General features: G+C 43.4%; 1 protein-coding gene across 9 annotated transcripts in view; it reads left to right on the forward strand.

Moving 5' to 3' along the window:
- Positions 1-8,594: 8,594 nt before the first annotated feature.
- Positions 8,595-13,534, forward strand: part of Irag1 (inositol 1,4,5-triphosphate receptor associated 1) — a 118,527-nt gene continuing 113,587 nt past the window's right edge. For 5 of the 9 annotated variants that reach the window (XM_040284748.2, XM_021727362.3, XM_021727367.3 and 2 more), the window contains exon 1: positions 8,595-9,029. The gene's annotated coding sequence lies outside the window, so the exon portion shown is untranslated. The remainder of the gene's footprint in view (positions 9,030-13,534) is intronic. The other 4 variants (XM_078046488.1, XM_040284749.2, XM_040284752.2 and 1 more) reach the window with 3 other exon arrangements.

Raw genomic sequence — 13,534 nt, forward strand, 5'->3', positions numbered from 1 at the left:
TCTCTTCCCGTGGACCCTTAAAGTCAGAGGAGCCATCACAGAGACCCCAAAGAAAAAGGTACTTGTGTCTCTTGTGTGGTTATTTTGCACAGCCCAATTAGCCCAGTTTACCTTGAGTGACCCCTAAGCCTTTTAGTCGCAAGATCAGAAACCAGTGGAAGCCAAGTGGGGAAAGTGGCTGACACATTTTTTTAGTAGTTATTCCTTTCTATGCAGGATGCCAGGACCCTTGCTCTCCTTTTTTTTTTTTTTTTTTTTTTTTTTGTGTGTGTGTGTGTGTGTGTATCCAGAATGCTCTACCACTGAGCCACATCCCCAGCCCTTTTAATTTTATTTATTTATTTATTTATTTTGGTACTAGAGATTAAACTCAGGGGCATTCAATCACTGAGACACATCCCCAGCCCTATTTTTGCATGGGTTCTCACGGGGTTGTTAAGCACTTTCTCTTTGCTGAGGTTGGCTTTGAACTTATGTTCCTCCTGCCTCAGCCTCCCGAGCTGCTAGGCTTACAGGCACGAGCTGATTTTTTAATTTTGAGACAGGATCTCATTAAGTCGCTTAGGGCCTTGTTGAGCTGCTGAGGATGCCCTTGAACTTGTGATCCTCCTGCCTCAGCTTTCCAAGTCCCTGAGATTACTGTCATGCACCACTGCATCCATTTTGAACGAATTTTTAAATCAAAGTATTACCTTTACATTTTTTTTTAAAAGGATGCGATAAACAGGGTGTCGTGGTGCATGTGTATAATCCCAGTGACTCGAGAAACTGAGGCAGGAGAATGGCAAGTTCAAGTCCAGCCTCAACAATTTAGCAAGACCCTAAGCAACTTAGGGAGACCTTGTCTCAAAATAAAAAATAAAAGGGCTGGGGATATGGCTCAGTGATAAAGTGCCCTTGAGTTCAGTTCCTGGTGCCAGAGAGAGAGAGAGAGAGAGAGAGAGAGAGAGAGAGAGAGAGAGAAAATCTTTCTTTTTTTAAAAAACTTTTTATCTATTTTTGTGGCTGAGGATTGAACCCAGGTACTTGTATATGCAAGGCAAGCGCTCTACCACTGAGCTACAACCCCAGTCCCAAGAGAAAATCTTATAATAAGTCTTGGTCCCTCCCCTTCAAGTTTTTTTTTTTTCTTTTTTTGTTTTGGTACCAGGGATTGAGCTAAGCACCTCACTGTTGCTGAGGCTGGCTTGGAACTTGCGATCCTTCTGCCTCAGCCTCCCGAGCCACTGGGATTACAGGCATGTGCTACTGTGCCCAGTTTCCCCCCCAAGTTCTGCTGGAAGGAATCCCTTTAACTACCTTTTGAGGTCAGCTGTTTCATGTACAAATCTGCCTTCTGCTAGTGGAGGTGAGAAGAAAGGAGATTGATGTTTTATCTATAGATTTTTAAAAAACTGAAATATTGAAATTTGCCTAATGAATGTCAATTCCCACTTCTTTGTCATAATTTCACCTACAGAAAAATTTCAAGAGTAGTCAAATAATTATTGAACACTCTTCACACAACTTCTCAAATATTGATCTTTTGTTCCATTTGCTGGCCCTATGTATCTATCCATCTATTCATCTTTTTCCTCAGAACTGTCTGCATACCTTATTCAGATTTTTGCCAATGGTTGTAATAACGTAGTTTAGAACAAGAGAAAACCCCAGATCATTTTTTTTTGCATTCAATTGTCTTGTTTTTTTGGTTTTCTTTTATAGGGAATCCAATAATGATGCTGAGATTTTTGAAGAGTAGAAGCAGATTTTTGCTTTTGTTTTTGCTTTTAGATTTGGATGTATCCTCATGAGTAGCTTCAGGTCACACACCTCTGCAGGAACATCACAGAATCCATGCTGTATTCTTATTGCATACTATTAGGAGGTTCATTGTGTCCATTTCTCCCACTACTAGTGACCTTAACTCTTGTTCACTTGGCTATGATGATATTGGCCAGTTTTTTCCATGTAAAGTTACTATTTCCTCCTTTCTTTTTAATTATTGTTTTGTGGGGGAATACTTTAAATATCTTGTTATTTCTTAAAACTTTTGACCAAGAGTTTTAGCACTGGTTGATGATATTTTGTCAGAATCAACGATTAACAAGATAATTGCTAAATTGTGATTTTCGAATTCTGTCAATCTTCTAATTTTTTTCAAATAACTTTATTTATTTATTTATTTATTTATTTATTTATTTATTTATTTATTTATATTTATGTGGTGCTGAGGATCGAACCCAGTGCCCCATGCATGTAAAGCAAGGACTCTGCCACTGAGTCATAACCCCAACTCCAATCTTCCACATTTCTTTCTTTCTTTCTTTCTTTTTTTTAGTGATTTTTTAAAATTTATATATGACAACGAATGCATTACATGTCTTAAAGCTTGCTTTCTACTGTAAAGCTAACTTTCCCTTCTCCTTGTTTGTATATCAGTATGGACTTACAGATTCTTATTTTATTCAGTGGATTATAATCCGTTACTATCATTAATTATTTTGATGTCCATATTGTCTCAGATTTGGCCAATGGGAGAGCCTTCAAGTGGTCCTGTGTCATCCTGATACATATTTAGAATATTTTTTTTTTTGTTTTTTGTGTTTTTTTTTTGGGGGGGCGAACCAAGCTTGAATTCAGGGGCACTTAACCATTGAGCCCCTCCCCAGAACCTTTTAAAAATATTTTACTTAGAGATGGGGTCTCACTGAATTGCTTAGGGCCTTGCTATGTTGCTGAGGCTGGATTTGAACTTTCAATCCTCCTGCCTCAGCCTCCCAAACTGCTGAGATCATAGGCACGCACCACTGTGTCCAGCCGGAAGGTTTATTTTGTGACATAATAATAAGATGCTGAATTCGTCTTGTACTGTGCCTGTCTCAACTCTAGAATAACCCACTTCTCCAAAGACCTTGATTTCTTTTTATTGGAAAATGGTATTTATAAGCCAAAATCTGGCTGTAACATGTACTCTTTTCTATTGGAACGTTCTTATTTTTAGGCCCTCTCAGTGGCTAGAGATAGAAAACAGTTGAATTTTTATGTACAAACAAGTACATATGTACATCATATATGTATGTGCATAAATGCATATCCAGACGGTCCCTGAATTATGAGGTTTAGTTTAGTGATTTTTTGACTTCACAATGGTTCTAAAGCAATACACACATCCAGGAGAAACTACAATTTGAATCTAAAATTTACATCTTTTCCCAGATTGGCAATATGCAGTGTCATGATGCTGGGCAGTGGCCATGGGTTTCAGCTTTCAGAGAGCCACACAAACCCTAGGGTGACAATCTCTAGTGCTTTACAGATACAGGTATTCAGTAAGTTCCATGAGCTATTCCACAATTTATTATACGATAGTGTTAGCTGACCTTTTTCCAACTGTAGGCCAATTAAGTGTTCTGAGCACTTGGAACAAGCTAGGCTGAACAATGATATTTGGTAGGTAAGGAGTATTAAAGACATTTTCTTCAATATCATTGAATTTTTAAAAATTCCTTATTTGTTCCTTTTAGTTTTACATGATAGTAGAATGAATTTTGACACATCATACATACATGAAGTCTAACTTCCCATTCTTGTGGTTGTACATGGTGTGGAGTTACACTGGTCGTGTATCCATATATGAACATAGGAAAGTTATGTCGGATTCATTCTACTGTCTTCCCCTTTCTCATTCCCCTCCCTTTGTCTAATCCAAAGTACTTCTATTCTTCCCTCCCCCCAACTTATTGTGAGTCAGCACCCATGTACAGAGAGAACGTTTGGCCTTTGGTTTTTCTTGGGATTGGTTTATTTCACTTAGCATGATAGTCTCCAGTTCCATCCATTACCAGCAAATGCCATAATTAAATGCATTTTCAACTTACAATAGGTTTACTGGGATACAATACCACAGTGAGGAGCCTCTGTATATGCACACCCATGTGCATATCTATCTGTCTACCTCGTCTACTCCAGTACCTACAATGGCAACACAACTCTGTACGATTTAGCCTATTTCCCCCCTTTTCATATTTGACTGAAAAATTTGGCTGTAATTATCCATTTCCTAATTTGTTCCATCCTAGAATGTACAGAAAGCATTTTCAGAATTGCTATCCCATGTATCTGTGAAACAGAAATCTACTCGATATTTATTTATAGTTCTTTTTCACTTTAGCCTGAGGGCCTCTAGTCTAAATATAATACAAAAAAGTTACTTGGATTAATTCCTTTTTTGTCCCTGCTGTCCATAAACTTTTAACTGTCCCTTCTCTGTGTCACACCTGTTTTTTCAAGTCTGGAGCTTATTGGGGTCTCTGGGCTGGTGAGTTCCCCTCTCAGCTCACCCTTTCTGTGCCTAGGCAAGTCTGCCTCCTCCCTGCTCATTTGCTCACTAGGCACCACCCTCCATTCTCTACCAGTTTCCAGAGATGCTCACTCATTCCCCTGCCTCCCATTCTCTTTGTGGCTAAAGATTTCTTTCTTTTTTTAAGGCGTCCTTGGCTCTCATTTTAATGGGATCACAAGAGGGAGAGGGAGATGCCTTCCTTGTAGGAGGGAAAAAGAGACTGAGAACCTAGGTTCCCAGTCTGCTGCCTCAAACTTGACCCCTGGGGCCTCAGGAGACAGAAAGATCTGGTTTATAAAGTGTGGGGTATTGGCAAGCTCCTTGACCTGTCCAAATCCCGGTTTCCTCATCTAGGATGTGGAGGTGCGGAGCCCCACATCATGTGGTCCTGACAAGGACAATGTCAGATGAAGGGTGTGAAGTGGTGGGCACGATGCCTGTCACCGCATTCAGTGCCTGTCATTGTTGCCTGCATGCCACTCTTGCTGATCGGCCTCTCATGTGTCCACGTCCTCGCTCAGGCTCACCAAGACTTGAGCACGTCACAGAGTCCCTACTTATAAAGGGACAGGAAATTCAGAGCTCCCAGAGAGGCCATCCCAGCAGCCAGAGCTGGCAGTACTCTGCTGTGTCCCCTCTCCAGCCTCCCTCAGTCCCAGGATGTGCTTTTTGCCTGGAACTTTAAAACTTCTTGCCTGGCCCTGGTTCAGGGGCCTCTCTGAGAGCGTCCCCTAGCTGTGTGCCAGCGGGTCTCTGCTAGCCGGTGGCTTTTAAGTCCAGGACACATGATTGTTCCTGATGAGATGAGTGATGAGCTGAAAATTTTGGTAGAGAGAGGCCAAATCCCTGTGTGGCTCCAGGAACAAGGATAAATATAGCAGAATAATTGCTCATGCTCTTTTAAGGATTAAAAGTCAGCTTTCGGGCAGGCTGTGAAGCTCCGTGACCAGGACAGCAAGGGACACAGTTCCTTTTTTAGAGCCATGGTCAACACTCCCTGTGTATTCCTGGATCCCAGGCCTCTGTGCTGCTACTCTCACTTGACTAATGGGGTCGCACTCCCTGGTCCACACATCATGGGGGCTGGCAGGGGTCGAGGTGTTCCTACTGCACCCCATTAGCCAGCACTACGCCCGGCTCATCCAGGTGCTCAGCGAACACTCCACATGAATGACTGAGAGCTGCGAGAAGCCTATGTTTTAAAAATAACCTTTAGAATGAGATTTATAGTCTCGTTGACAGTAATGTCCCAATGCCAATTTCCTGGTTTTGAAATATATCGTATAATAGCAATATAAGATGTCATCAGTGAGGGAAGCCGGGTGAAGGGTACATGGGACTATGTACTATTTTTGTAACTTCCTGTGTGCCTGTAATTATTCCAAAATAAAAGGTTTTAAAAAACCCACCAGGAACCTTTAGTTAGAATCATCCAACACTCTTGACACTTGGAGGAGGCAAGTGCCAGAGATGGATTGATTAAATTCCTACATCCCTGCTTACAGCAATGCTTTTGTTTTATTTTTTAATTTTAATTTATTTTTATTTTTGGGTGCTGGGGATTGAACTCAGGGGCACTCAATCACTGAGTCGCATGCCAAGCCCTATTTTGTATTTTATTAGAGACAGGTCTCACTGAATTGCTTAGTGCCTTGATAAATTGCTGAGGCTGGATTTGAACCCGTGATTCTTCTGCCTTTCACCTCCGGAACCTCTGGGATTAACAGGTTTGTGCCACCGCACCTGCACCTGGCTTTTTGTTTTATTTTTACTGTTATTATTGAATGTAAACACGTGATTTATTCATATGGTCCAAGAGGTTAAATGACAAATAACAGTGTATTCAGTGGAGAGTCTACCTCAGCCCCTTAGTTCCTCTCCCCATGAGCAACCATTGTTAATGTGATTCATTTTTGCACTAATTTTAATGATATTCTATGCACACAAATTATTTATTTGTGTGCACACATATATATAAATATGAACCCTCTCACTTTTTTTTTACTTAAATGGTAGCATTAGATAAACCTCATTCTTCAATTTTTCCCATGTAGCAATATATCTCAATGGCTTGTCATATCAATATACCAAGAGCTTCCTTGTCCTTTGTTGTGGCTACACCCCCATATTCTTTTATGACCCCCAATTAGTGAACATTTATGTCATTTCTAAGCCTCTGGCTTTTATAAACAATGCTGCAATGAATAATCATGTTCATCTGTCATTTTCCAAGTATGGGAGTGTGTTTGTAGAATAAATTCCTAGAAGTAGAATTGGGTCAAAGGGTATATAAGCTTTACAATCTTGATAGTGCTAAATTGTCCTCTATAGAGTTCATTCCATTTTATACACCCACGAGTCATGTGTTTTATAAAATGTGTGTTTAATGCAGTAATTTTTTTAAAAAATTACTTGGTGACCTCTTTGTGAGTCTGATAAAAGTTATTGGCCTCTACTCAAGAAAAACACAATCATGTAATGTTTTGCATACAATTTCAGTTGGCTCAGAGACCCATGAAGGCCATTGATGGACCTCAGGTTTAAAAAATGTGACAGAAGGGGCAGCAGTATGATAAAGAGGAAAGAGTTTTAGGACTAAACCATCTAAATTCACATATTTGTCCTAATACTCAAGGCTGCAGAAAATTAGCCAAGTCATTCTACTTTGACCTTTGGCTTCTTTTGGAAGGAAAGATATAGTAATTCTATTTCTTAAGACACCTATGAGAGATATGCATACTTTCATGATGCTAAGAGTTTAATATGTGTGGACACTCACATGCACACAAAGTCTTAAGTTCCATTTCAACCTCTGGTAGCAATTGCAGCTGGATTCACAAGATCAACCTCTGCAGCAACATTTCCCAAAGTAGGGTTCTTAGACCAACTACATGAGAATTGCTCCAGGGATATAATTCAAAGGCAGATTCCAGGCTCCTGCTTTAGATCCATGGAATCAGAATTTTTGGAAGAGAAGTCTAAGGACCTTAACACTGGGGATTCTAATGCACACTGAGGTTGGTAAAGCATGCTAAAAAGTTTGGCAAGTCCTTTATAGTCCGTATGCTTGCAGTTCCAGTAGTTCCCATCATGTGACTGTGCCAACAGGAACCTGTACCAGCAGATGGACAGGTGTGGACACCAAGAGAAAGCTTGGTTAGTACCCAAGGCAGCCATCCCTGACCCCAGTTTCAAAAATAAAAAATACAATTACTCATGAGGGTAACAGGCAGAATGACTGCACCCCTACCAGGATATCTTTCATAACACCCAGGAAGGGAGACAATCCAAGGCTACACATTGAAGAAAGCCTGGGATGGAGGCCAGGTGGGCCAGCCTCAGGGGATAATGCCTGCTGTCACTGGGGTGACTGGCCTGTGGCCAAGAGCTGGGAATGGGGACTGTGCAGGTCCTGGCAGACTTCACCAGGAGGGCTTGAAGCTATGGGCCTCAGAGCTCCCATCACTAATTCTCTTGTCCATGACTGGTGAATGTTTTCTGGGGTGGCCAGTGATGGCCCAGGGATAGGATTTCCAGATTTAGCAAATAAAATTACAGGATGCCCTATTAAATTTGAACTTCAGATAAATAGCACACAGTCTTAATACAAGCATATCTTATACAATATTGGGACGTACTTCTACTGAAATAATTATGTGTTGTTGCTGTGAGATTCAAATTTAAGCGGTTGCCAGTCTTGCAACATGACCCAAGGCTTCTTGGTGTTTCTTTTAATCGCAGGAGGGAGTCCCCTTGGGGTCGTTCTAAACTTAGTGCTCCCTGATCTTGACCTTGAATGGGAAATGCACCTGAGGAGGGAGAAGAGTGAGTGTGGAAGGCTGTGGGACTTCCCGCAGAGATGCAGCTCCTCCTCACCTGTGCTTGGGTAGGTGCAGCCCATTCATGCTGATGTAGCTCTTGAACGCATCTCATTGCATGCCCCCAGGGAGCCATGAGTTAGGCATTTTCACTATTACTCCCACTTTAGAGATGAGGAGACTGAGGATCCACGATGTTAAGATCACAGGGCTGTTAAATGGAGGAGCAGGGACTGGCCCTTGGGGCCAATGCCAGGTCTGAATTTAGCAGAATCTCCTAGTCCCTTGGCTCTGGTAATCCCAAGGGTTTAAGGTAGGAGCAACTCCCGCTCCCAAATTCCTGGGACAGGAAACATTCTCAGTCTCTCCTGGCGCTGGGCCAGGGTCTTATCCCAGCTCACATGCTTGCCAGAGAATCCAGGCTGGGAGGCGGGTCTGCAGAGTCCCCTTAGTCCCTATCTGACCAGGACAGTGTCCAGCAGCATGAGCTACCCATGGGCATTTGCCATCTGCTGTGTGGGTGCCATGGGAGGGGCCTGGGGTTAGTGGCTACCTCACAGGCCCTGCCTGCCCAGAGCCCTGAGCGGAAGGGTGGGCATCCTCTGCCTTTAGACCCCAAGAGCCAGGCTGCAGAGGAGCTCTGGCTCCAAGTCCCAGCCCCTCTCAGAGGAGGCGGGCGGCCCTCTGCAGCCAGCGGCTTCTCAGCTCGGAGCTCCAGAGCCAGATGTAACATTGACCTTAAATGGTAAAAGCTCCCCAGAGTGAAGAGAGGCTGGCCAGAGGAGGAAAGGGGAATAACTCAGTTTTAGGTAAGTCACTGCTATATCCTAGAATAACCTGCCTCTTCAGCTGAGAGGGAAGCAGAGGGAAACTTCTCCTCCTTAAAGGTACAGGGTGCTGGGAGGGGGCGCTGAACTTGGACTTTCCAGGGGAGCTGGCTTTGTTGGGTGGTCTTTCAGCTGAGCGTTTTTATTGTTGCTGTCTTAAGCCTTAAATAAGAAGTGAACCTTGCTGGTACTAACTTAGCTAAATTATGCCCCTTTTGTTGGCTGTTGGAAAATATGCACATGTTGGGGTGAGGATGTGACTTCTTACTAGAGATTCCCATTCCAAGCTTTCGTGTGGGCCCCTTTGTGGAAATAGAGGGGGGTTTTGAGGTTATGCAAGACTGCCAGGCAGGGTTTTCTCTCCTCTGTGTTTCCTGTGTCTCTCCTCTGTCCTCCTGTGCCTCTGTGTATGTGAATTCTGTACTGGCCCATTTTACCTCCATCCTTGGCCCTGTGGCATTTCTGTCCCCGACCCTCCTGTCCTTTGTTCTGGTCACTACCTCTGCTTTTATCTCTGCCCCATCTCTCCTTTTGTCTCCAACTCTCCCCGCCTCCCATGCCCTTTCCATGTTCCTTAGAGAGGTACATGTGTCTGGGCCTGTGCCCTGGCCCTGCTCCCTTCCAGGGGCCCGTGTTGAAGCTATTCCTAGAGTGAACTGCACTCAGACTGGCTTTCTGCAAAGGGAAAGCCTGGGGAAGCCAGAGGCCAGAGAGAGGCCCAGCTGCCCCATCCCTCCTGCGCATTAAACAGTTGTAAAAGCTGGAGAGGCTCTGCAGTTTGCGTAAACAGCAGCGCAGGTCCTGGACCCCTGGCTGGCGCTCCCAACTGCCAGAGCTCCAGCTGCTGTTCGCTTACACTTTTCAGGCAGCTCTCTGGAGTGGCAGGGGAAGTGAAGCAGCCCCAGGGCTTGTCTGAGCTGGGTGTTCTGCAGGGAAAAGGAGGAAGCTGCCCAGATCTGCCAAGCTGGGGGCGCCAGGGAGGCAGAACCTGCCAAGGACAGTGTTGCCCCTGTCAGGGGGTGCTGACGGGCCTGTGTGGCAGGTGGAGCTACCTACCCCTCACCCCAACTTTTTGATAGAGGAGGAAACTCAGGTTAAGTGATTTGACCAAGGTGATACTACCAAGAAAGAGCAGTTAGGATTTGAACCCTGGCCTATGTGATTCCCATCCCAGTGCTCCTGCTCCTCAGCACAACTGAGTGTCCCCAATGGTGTATTGTAATTTTTTACCTAATAGACAAAACAGTTGTCATGGTCATGTTTGTTTGGTCCACGAGTCAGTGGTGTGTGTGTGTGTGTGTGTGTGTGTGTGTGTGTGTGCGCATTGGAGGTGGCTGTTTGTATTCACAGCTGAGGTCCCTTCCTCCAAGGTTGGTGGTAAGTGAGGTGTTTCCATGTACTCTCTAAGATCCTCTGGGAAGGACAACTCCATTCTAATTATTACAACATGATCAATTATCCTCATAAGCATATTTTTTTTGTGGGGAGAGGAAGGAAACGTGTATGTAATGAACACTGCTCTGAGTCCTTCCCATATACCATCCCCACAACCCTACAAGGCAGGGATTATTATCACTATCCTCATAACTCAGAGAGGTCACACAGTAGGCATGTGACCTCAGGCAGCCCATCTCTGGAGGCTCTGGTCTCGACCACCTCAGCCCTGTTCACCTCTGCTTGGCTCCATTTCTGAGAGGACAGCGGGAGAAGCACAGATGCTCTTCCAACATACTGCATGTGAGGCTGTCACAGGTGGGGCCATGTGGCCCTTACAGCAATGCTAGCAGAGATGGATCTTTACTTCAGTTTTGCAGGTGAGGACACTGGGGCTGGAGGGGGTTAAGTGACTTTTCCAAGCTCACCCAGGCACCAAGCAGCAGAACAGATCTAAATAGTATCTTGGGTAAGTTTATTTAGGGCTGCATGACACTTTCTACTTGAAACTGAATTCCAAAGGGGTCCCAGGGCTGGTTCTGGGATGAGGGTTTCTGTAAGCATGAAACGCCTTACCTGAGCTGCCCGGATGGTTCTCTGGTTTCCAAACAGAGTGCATGTCTTTCCTCTTCACCTTCGTAATGAAGATGGATCACACACACCAGCAGGAGCATATGATAAGTGCTTGAGATCAATTATTTTTGGTTGAATAAATAGACAAAAATGATAATGAAATGACCTTCCTGGTTAATGAAGGTCCTGGGTTTATTAAGCACATGTTCCTGATGATCAGATTCTTGTAGTCTGGTTTGAAGGGATGCAAGGTAGGGTCTCTAATTATCCACCCCATCCTGCCACCTCTCCTGCATGGCCCCACAGAGACACTGGGCTGCACCTCACCCATCCTCACTGTGGCTTCACGGTCAGCAAGATTCTGTTTGATGCCCAAGAAGGAACAGAGGCCCATGTGGATGGAGGAGAGAGAGCTTTGAGCTGCAAGACTCTGCCCCTGCACCTTCAGGAGCTATTTGAGTGAGAAGAAGGAGATGGAGAACTGAGTTCTGGTGTAGTGAATGCAAAAGGAAAGAGGGGAGAAAACTGATATTAATTGAGCTTCTACTTTGTGGCAAGATCTTTTATTCAATTCTCTGGTTAGAGTTAAGGATGCCATGGTTCAAGGAGAGGCACACAGCTGCTGGTGGTGAGCAGGGATTCCAGCTCAGGCTGCCTTGGTTGGCACTTTCTGTGTTAGATGTCACACTATAATTAGGGAATCGGGTCTCAGAGGCAATTATTGAGTGTCACAGACCAGATCATGGGAGAAGCAAGAATAGAAGGAAAGGGAATATCAAGCTTACCTTTAGAACCTTGAGTTCAGATGACAGCTCAGGGCAACCTCCTCATCTGATGAACCTTCAGACCCAGACTTAGCAGAGGTGACACCTGTTGTAACCTTGAAAGCCCCCACCTTTTCCTTCTCTGAGGGAGATAGAAATCAGGTGACAGTAAATTAGACAGACAGAAAGCCTTTTCCAGCCAGCAACAGATGTCAAAATGTTTATTAAAGCAAGGCTTAGTCAGTGCTCCTATGCTGTTACATTTTTCCTAGTACTGTTTTTTAAATTCTAATTTTTATTAATTTTTTTTTCTGGTACCAAGGATTGAACCTAGGAGTGCTTACCCTCAGAACCACATTTCCAGCCCTTTTTTAATATTTTGCTTACAGACAGGGTCTCATGAAGTTGCTGAGACTGGCTTGGAGCTCACTATCCTCTTGCCTCAGCCTCCAGAGCAAGTAGGATTATAGGTGTGTATCACCACGTCCAGCTCACAATTTTTTTGGTCATAAAGTAACATATATTCCTTGCTAAACATTCTTGGAAAATGCAGAAATGATATAAATAATAAACTCAAAATAAATATAAAGGGTTTAAAAACTTTCCAGAAAAATCTCATCACTCAGGAAAATATTATTATTATTATTATTATTATTATTATTATTATTATTATGGTATGTTTCTTTCTTTAAATTTCTCTATACTTTACAAAACTCAGGTCTTATTGGCAACTTGATTTTGAAGTCTGCCTTTTAAAAACTGAACATCTAATCATAATCATTTTTCCACATCATTAAAGATTCTTCCAAGCATGAGTTTGCAATAGTTGTATAACATAGAGTAATTTTAGTTGTGTAACAGTTTGACCATTCTTCCTGTGGTTGGCATTTACAAATATGGGTTTCCTTTGAGGACTATCTCACTGACACACGCAATGTGACAGCTTCCCAATATTTGCAGCATTGGGGGACTCTGCTCTCAGAGGCAGGCTTGGGCCGCATGGCCATGATGTGGGCTTGTTCTGCAAGATGATTATAAGATTCTGGCCCAGCCTCAAACACCCAAAATTACATGGTAAGACAGTATTTTGTTTGAGTTTTCAGTCCTTCCTGTCAAGGACGAATTTTCTATTGGAGTTTTCTATTGGAGATCCAGTTCAGGTTTTTTTTGGGGAATGAGAGTTACCCCAGACTTTCAGTGCTTAAAAAAAAAAAAAAAGATGGCCTGGGAAGACTTGGAAGTTAGTGGCCTTCCCTTGAGCCCAGTGTTCCTTAACATCCTTCTGACACTTGCTTGTCTTCCTTCTTGGCATGTAGTCTGGTAGGCAATAGCAAGAATTTAATAACTGTTTTCATTACATTTATTTTTACCATAACTCTCTATTTGTAGTAAGTGGTACTGATTTTTCCATGTAAGACAGGGACATAAAGTTTCCTTTTTTTTTTTTTTTTTTGTGGGGCTGGGGATTGAATCCAAGGCCTTGCACATACATGCTAGGCAAGCAGTCTACCATCATGCTATATGCCCAGCCCAAAGTTTCTCTTTTAAATCAAGGTAGCGGTGATGTTAGCTAATATGTATTAAGTGCTTGCTGTGTGCCAGGTGCTGTTCTCATGCTTTACCTGCAATAGGTCATTTAGCCCTCAAAGCAACCCTTGGAAATAGTTACCAGCATTGCCCACGGTATACAGATGAGGAAACTGAGGCACGGAGAGAGGTAAGGAGTTTCCCAACAACACAAAGCTGGTAAAAGGCAGAGCTGGGATTTCACTCTTGGATTTCTGACTCAACACT

Source organism: Ictidomys tridecemlineatus, chromosome 4, assembly GCF_052094955.1.
Source record: "Ictidomys tridecemlineatus isolate mIctTri1 chromosome 4, mIctTri1.hap1, whole genome shotgun sequence".
Lineage (NCBI taxonomy): Eukaryota > Metazoa > Chordata > Mammalia > Rodentia > Sciuridae > Ictidomys > Ictidomys tridecemlineatus.